We start from the raw sequence: 7069 nt of genomic DNA on the forward strand, positions 1-7069 counted from the left end.
CATTTGTACGCTGATGATACTCAAATCTACCTATCCTCCCCAGATTTATCACCATCTGTATTGGCTCGTGTCACTGAATGCCTGTCTGCCATTTCATCTTGGATGTCATCTCGCCATCTCAAACTCAACATTTCCAAAACAGAATTAATTATTTTCCCACCAGCTAAGGGTAATTACCAACCTGATATTGCCATAACTGTTGACAATGCAACTATCCACCCTACCCCACAAGCTCGCTGCCTAGGTGTCATCCTTGACTCTGAACTGTCGTTTGTTCCACGCATTCAATCTGTCTCTAAATCATGTTACATGCACCTTAAAAACATATCCAAAATACGCCCTTATCTTACACAAGACACTGCAAAAACTCTGATCCATGCACTCATCATCTCCTGCATTGATTATTGTAATAGTCTCCTTACTGGTCTTCCCAAACATAGGCTCTCACCACTTCAATCCATTTTAAATGCAGCTGCGAGGCTAATCTTCCTCGCCAGACGGACTTCGTCTGCTGATCCGCTCTGTCAGTCCCTCCATTGGTTACCGGTATTCTACTGTGTCAAATATAAAATACTTTTACTTACATACAAGGCTATTACCCAAACTGCACCATCATACATCTCCTCACTCATCTCAAAATATCTCCCTACCAGACCCCTCCGCTCTGCACAAGATCTGCGTCTCTCATCCAGATGTATTACCTGTTCCCACTCAAAATTACAGGACTTTACCCGCGCTTCACCCACTCTGTGGAATGCCCACCCACGCACAATAAGACTCTCCACTAGTCTCCAAACCTTTAAACGTTCCCTGAAAACTCATCTCTTAAGACAAGCCTACCAAATTCCTGACCCACACACATAACCTTCAATGCTTCCCTATCCAGTTTCATTCCCTCTGCACAGTCCCCATAACCTCACATTTTGACTTCCAACATTGCTGTGTGATCATATCATACAACCAACTAAGAACCTAGCAATCTGGGGAAACATTATGTAACAGGTTGCATCTATCCTTGTGTATCAATACCTATTTCCCTATAGATTGTAAGCTTGCGAGCAGGGCCTTCCTACCGCTATGTCTGTCTTTGCCCTGTTTTGTTCTATAACTGTTGTTCTAATTGTAAAGCACAACGGAATATGCTGCGCTATATAAGAAACTGCTAATAATAAATAAATAAATCATCTGGAACCTTACTAGTTTTGTTGACAGAAGCAATTTAAAACAAATACTGCTGATCTGTACTTAGAAGAGAAAGGTCTATGTCGGGGAGCTCACAATCAATAGACTGAAATTTCACAATGGGAAGGTCTTCACAACTACTAAAGAGCTTCCCGATGGGGCCAGAGAAACTCTTTCGGTCGGAAGTTTAACCATCAACATGGTTGAAAAAGTGACAAATTGGCAGTTCATTAAAATGCAGAAGGCAGATGACCCACTGAAGAGGCCGTCCAAGTCTACTTTCCAGGAGTCTGATGACACCTCCATGAATGTCAGTGTTGATATTTGTTCCATCGCAGCCAATGACAGGAATATATATATCAAGCCCACCGAGGACCTCCTCATCAATGTAAGTATACTTTCTAATATGTCAGCATTACAGCCTGACCTGGTGACACATGTCCAATGTATTGTGACCCTGGTTCCTTAACAAGAGAGTAATGTTCCTCTCTAATGGTTCTCTGGAAGTTCTTGACACCCTGCTTTTCTCTAGATAACGCGCTGCCACGACAGCCATCAAAGTACAAACCATGCGTACCTAAATTGAACTGTGATTGCACAGACTACATTCAAATGATTGACTGTGATTCATGTCAGATTACATCTCCGGTTCTTGACTATGTTGACACACCATTATTGGGAGAAATCCTTTAGAAAAACAAAGTCCCCATGACCTGGGACTTTTAAGATTATCTCTACCACACTCAGGCAGTTGAGCATATTGTGCAACTAGTCACAGATGCTACCAGTAAAGTCGTTGGCTGAATCAAGAGATGGCTTCATTCAGCAAACTCTGCAATCAAGGAAACAAATGTGTAATTGTGATAGCAAATCCCAATTTTCAATGTGTCTTCTTTAAACCCAACTATGACTTTAAACAATTTTGTCCATACTGTACAGTATGTCCACAAGGTAGGGTGGTTGAGTTGGGCATGGAATGGAAGTCCAAGAGCAGATACCACTTTTCCCCTCCACTCACGTGGTGAGTTCTGAGTCATCCAGTAAGAGTCTGCACAAGACACAAATTCATTTCTTTGAAAATCCTCAGATTTTCACTACATTTGCCATTTTCAATTACCTCTTCACACCATGATTCTCGGGTCATGGCAATTTTTATTTATACATTGGGAGACCCAAAGATAACTTTTATGACCTCCATGCCCAACTTTGAGGTTGGACAGATCAAACTTCAAAAACACGTCATTTTCACATTTTTTATTTACAAAAAATGCAAAACTGTGAGATGCTTGCCAGAACAGGAGATATTAACTCAGAGGGTTGAAATTTTGCACAGTTGATGTTGAATCTGAATGGCAACTTTTGGCAACTAAAGCCAACCTCCACCATCACTTTCGTGTTTTTCGACCCACCCTAGAATGTACTGTATGTATGTGTTACCAACCAATGAAAGTAAAGTTCATGTAATGTGACGTGACAATCTCATCTTCCATTGTCTTCTCACCACAATAGTCAGTGACATGTATGGGCATCTATGGGTAATGTTGAGAGGCCAGTTGGCATGTAGAGAGGTATGTATGTATGTATGTATGTATGTGGTAAGGACTGAGAGACATTTGGGGAGGCTGGATAGGCATGTAAGGGACATGTTATGCACATCAGTAATGTGGAGGGCATCACAGCATGCATTTGGCTACAGGGCACAAAGTTCCGCCTTTTGTGTAAGGGGATTTGGTTTTTGAAGACTGTGATGTGGCCTACCTTTTTCATTTGTAAATGCCTAATTTGGACATCTGCATGTTGCCTGCTAGCACGCTCAATAGGAACCTGCTCACTAGAGTGGATATCAAGGTAACTGTGTAGAAAAAGAAGATGCTACACGTAGCATTGTAATTTTTTATATGTTTGCTATTTGTCATCTTTATACGACAGGTAGTTGTCAAAAGAAGATCTCTTTTCTACACTATAAACCTGATTTTACCCAGTTTGTTCCTCATGATCATGGATATTTTTGGATTCTACCTCCCCCCAGAGAGTGGAGAGAGGATATCTTTCAAGATCACCCTTCTTCTTGGTTACTCAGTCTTTCTCATTGTTGTAAAAGATACTTTACCTGCAACAGGAACTCCATTAATAGGTGAGAGATAAAATAAATATGGTGGACTAAAAAGGATTCTTAATGGAAGACTATAGTTTATCATGTTAATATATACATTTTTATCACTAACCTTTTGATAAATTGAAGAGTCCACAAAGTATTTCAATGAATAACATATTGAATAAAGTCACATTATTTACATGTAGTATATTTCGTCTTTAGACTAGAAATTCTTTCATTTTTATGTCTTATTAGGTATTTACTTCATAATGTGCATGGCATTGCTTGTTATGAGCCTTACAGAGAGCATCTTCATAGTTCGAATGGTTCACCAGCAGAATATCCATCCACAAGTTCCGGGATGGGTGAAGAATTTGGTCCTTGAAAAGATGGCTATCTTACTCTGCATCAGCGATATAGAGTTTGGAATACCACAAAATAAAACCAATGCAACATCTCATCCAATGGAGAATGGTGGCACTGGTGAGTTTCAGATCAAACCTTACAAAATAATGTAGAGGGATGATCCATTTGTGTCATTTCCTTTGCACACTTGATCCTAAATACTGGATTAATAGCCTTCACTGCTGATACTGCTGTCTAGGCAATGTCTATTCACTGGACAAATGCAACCATGATCTGCAAGCAATGAGAAGTTATTTTAGACAAACATAAAAGTAAAAGATCGAAAGACCAATCATAAAGTAAAAGATGGGCATTATAACAGAACAGAAGATGTACTTTTTTCCTGTAATGAAATACACTGTAAATGTTATATTTTGCAACATAGGGAAAACAATAATTTTCTAATATTTCGCACTGCTATTACCCAGTCAAGTAATTTTAATCTGTCATTAAGGTCAATATTTAGTGATATCTTTACGGGGTCTATTTATCATGTAGTGATATCACCTTTTACTGAGTTTTTTATTTTCTGTTATTCACATTAAAACACCAGGGAATTGTCATACATAAGTCTCACAACCAATGCCATGATCTATGCCCAATTTTTCCCCATACAAATGTTGCCAAATTAGACAGACAAAGGCATTCAACACTTTAGCCAAACATGAAATGGGACACAATTCAGTTGAACAATCACAGCAAACCCTGTGAGATATCATGATCTACATTCCAATACCAACAAACACCTGAATGTTTCTAGACAGAAGTTGATAGGGATCATAAGTGATTTATGGCAAACAAAGAATGTGATTTGTGGTCGATTAGGTAAAAAATATCCTGTCACAAATGTCTGGTTTTGCTGATGCAAGGCAGGAGTGTAGCTGATACTGCTCATTAGGGGAATGCTGAGATATAGGCATGAAGTCTGTCAGAACCCAGTGGTGCACTAGTAGGTAGGAAGGAATCATACCTATGACCAGGGCCTGTGCTGGAAACACAACTGGAATCCACAGCTATAGGGAACTTGAACAGTTAATGGAGAACTCAACCCACTAATGGGAACTCAAAAAGACACAGACTAATGAAATGCAAAATAGATGAAAGCTGGAATCAACAGCTCAGATCACCCTGATCTGCAAAACTGGAACTGACCCTCCTGATACTAAGAGATAGCTTATAACAAATCAATGAAAATAATAAAAAATAAGTATGTGTGTGTGTGGGGGGGAGTCTTTATTGTTGAGCCTGGGGACTACCTCACACCTAAATCCACCACTGAGAACCAGGGGTGTTTGGCAGTATGGTGTGGACCTGGAGAGGTGGTGGAACTAATTTCTCACAACAGTAGGGTCCCTTACATATAGTGCCCACAGTACTGCCGCTTATACACATAATGCCCACAGTATTGCCCCTTGTACACATAATGCCCACAGTAGTGCCCATTATCTCTGCCTCCAGCAGCTTCAACACCGCTCTATGTCCCTCCATTCCCCTCTCGCCTTATCTTCAGCATGCACAGAGCCTGCTCCTCTTCACTTCAGCAGCGGTGACAGCATGACATCACATAAGCCGTGCTAGGAAAGGAAGCCACTGGGACCTGAGGAAGGACAAATGTCATCCAAAAGACACCTTGTGTGTGAGTACAAGGAGGCCGCAGGCAGAGTAGGACCATGGAGCACCGGGACCGGAGGAAGGGGTGGCAGACACAGCTTGTACCTAACTGCATACACATGCACGATTCAGGCAAGTCTATGGTCACTCAGCATGGCTGATGGAGCCAAGATGCTGGCGCCGTTTTATATGGGATTGCAGATGTAGACTGAACAATGCTCCGAAAATGGTAGCCACGCAACTGTGTTTATGCTTCCACTCCCAGTAAACTCCCCCAAAATGGTCTCTTCCTGTCAATCACTTGAGAGTGAATCCTCAATGCGAGCAACAATGCTGATGGACTTTAGTGCATGTGGCATACAATCACAGCGCATGCCCTGTCTGAGGATAAATTCTGAACTCCGTAAAAACTGGCATAATGTACAACTCTGAATTAGGCCAATCATGTAGACAACATCCAACAAGGTTATCTTACAAATATTATCCACATAGAATGGAATGGGAATGTTTGTAATGCTGGCACAAGGTGACCTCCACATCGCTCATGAGCAGTGTTGCTCCACGGTAATTCTGTTTGGTCATGATATCGCTTGAAATATAATTGCCTTGTTTATATTTTATTTTTACCCATTAACACTAACAATTTCAACACTTTATAACTTTAATTGTTGACTTTTTCCCAGACAAAGTGACTGATTGCAGTAAAGGAAATGCAAAAGACAACAAACTGTCTTCAGAAATGGCTTTGCCAATGACAGAAAAGTTAAAGTTGCTGACTTGCATCCTAAAAGAGATTGTGTCCATCAAGGATCAAGTGGAGAATATTAGTGATCAGGGAATCAAAAAAGAATGGCTCCAGGTTGGATACATCCTTGACATGTTCCTCTTCCGGACTTATGTTTTAGCAGTGCTTGTGTATGCTATTTCCTTAGTGACTATATGGTCCATTGAGTTTTAATGATTATGGATTAATTGCTCCTAGTTTTGCCTAGAGAAGTGACAAACTCCTAGACAACAAAATATATAGCAAGAACGTTAGGTTAAAGCCAGGCAGTAATTCCATCAGAGATTGCTTAGATGGCTACTATTGGACTAAGAACCTGGATAAGGGGCATATACTGTCACAGCATTGTAAGAATGCCAAATAAAACTCTTCAGGCTTATTATTGTAAATGTTTGTTTAGTGTTTGTATGTAAAGGATCCAACAGACTATAATTTTTAGCAATAAATACAAATGCATGTTAGGGACCTGTTATCCACCCTTTAGTTTACTTGTGGACATAACGGACAACATGGAAGTCATTTTGAGCATGTAAAAGAATGTTATATTTTGTGTTGCAGCTTTTTTATTATATCATTATTAATGTAAGCTAATAAAATTGGACATGTAAATGAAGAAACATGAGTATCACTGTTATGTGTCCAAACACCAATCTGTGATAAAGGCAAGGGTGTAGCAAGGGTAGCTCTGATGGAACGCGAGCTCCAGGTGCAAAAGAGTTAGAGGGTGCGCTGTTGCCCGCTACCCCCTCCTTCCTTAGGGCCACTGTACTGGCAGCCAAAGAGCAGGAGGAGGAGAAGCAGAGGTGGCGCACACTGACTCGGACTCGGAGACTAGCTAGGGAACAGGACAGGCCAGAGGTAACAGCAGGAGACACTGACAGCCAGCACATATCTGAGATCTGCCCTCCCTCTGTATATGTCACACTGTCTGCTTGTAGCTGTCCAGCAGGATTTAGTATGATATCCCGATGGATGTATCTTGTTAAACAAAC

At 40.7% G+C, this 7069-nt stretch overlaps 1 pseudogene; it reads left to right on the plus strand.

The window, feature by feature from the left end:
* Positions 1 to 2955: 2955 nt before the first annotated feature.
* LOC134965282 (5-hydroxytryptamine receptor 3A-like) lies at positions 2956 to 6251 on the plus strand (annotated as a pseudogene).
* Positions 6252 to 7069: the final 818 nt, after the last annotated feature.

This window comes from Pseudophryne corroboree, chromosome 10 (assembly GCF_028390025.1).
Source record: "Pseudophryne corroboree isolate aPseCor3 chromosome 10, aPseCor3.hap2, whole genome shotgun sequence".
In the NCBI taxonomy this organism is placed as follows: domain Eukaryota; kingdom Metazoa; phylum Chordata; class Amphibia; order Anura; family Myobatrachidae; genus Pseudophryne; species Pseudophryne corroboree.